Source organism: Amphimedon queenslandica, unplaced genomic scaffold (assembly GCF_000090795.2).
Source record: "Amphimedon queenslandica unplaced genomic scaffold, v1.1 AMPQUscaffold_12068, whole genome shotgun sequence".
NCBI lineage: Eukaryota > Metazoa > Porifera > Demospongiae > Haplosclerida > Niphatidae > Amphimedon > Amphimedon queenslandica.
Genome location: NW_003547693.1, coordinates 11390 through 12236, shown reverse-complemented (window position 1 = coordinate 12236; position 847 = coordinate 11390). Strand labels below are relative to the sequence as shown.

At 33.6% G+C, this 847-nt stretch overlaps 1 protein-coding gene across 1 annotated transcript in view; it reads right to left on the bottom strand.

The window, feature by feature from the left end:
- LOC109588475 (protein CIP2A homolog) overlaps positions 1-847 on the bottom strand; it is a 6403-nt gene that overhangs the window by 466 nt on the left and 5090 nt on the right. The gene's annotated exons all lie outside the window — the stretch shown is intronic.

Here is an 847-nt window from a genome sequence, read left to right as displayed (position 1 = left end):
CCATTCATCAGGGATGTGACCGTAAGTAATGGATTCCTTAAAAAGGGTAGTGACAGCACGAACTATAGAGCCACCGCATAGTCTGAGAAAGTGTGGACTTAACTGATCACAGCCAAAGGCCTTATTTGGATTTAGTGACATTATAGCTAAGTAAACATCTTCACTTGAGATATTGATAGAAGACAGCTGAGCAGAGGGAGTAGGTAATTGACTCATTGGAGGGAGAATGAAATCAGAAGAGGAGGTGAAGACTGAATTAAAATACAAGTTGAAAAGATTGACTTTTGTAGAAGCATGTGCTCTAAAATTTGGGTGTGGTCGCGCATGCTCATATCTGCAGCTCTGGAAGAAGCAAGTTATTCTTTTACCAAGCTATGCTTGGAATCAACTTACTGCAATACTTTAGTGGAGGTTCCAGCTAAAAGAAGGTACTGATTTTACATGTTACTGTTTTATCAAATGTGTTATTTTATTTTATTAAAAAAAACAAACAATTAATTAATGTTATGACTTATGATATGCAATGAAAATTATGAACTTGACAACAGCCTGGAAGAACAGGAATAGCAGGGAAGATGGACATTCTTAGCTCACAGATTCTTGAACAAGGACTTGTGTCAAGACTAGTATTAGTTTCACTTGTCATCAGTATAGTTGATATTCCTTCAGCATGTCTATTCAATGCTGTCTCTCCGACTCTCTCGTAAATGTTATAACAATGATAATAATAATAAAGAAAATTATTGTTTGTGTAAAATCAACAAGTATCACAATTGCAACTAAAAAATACTATAAATATTATTTTAAAAAATTAACACAAACAAGAACATAAAAAATTAAAAAAAAC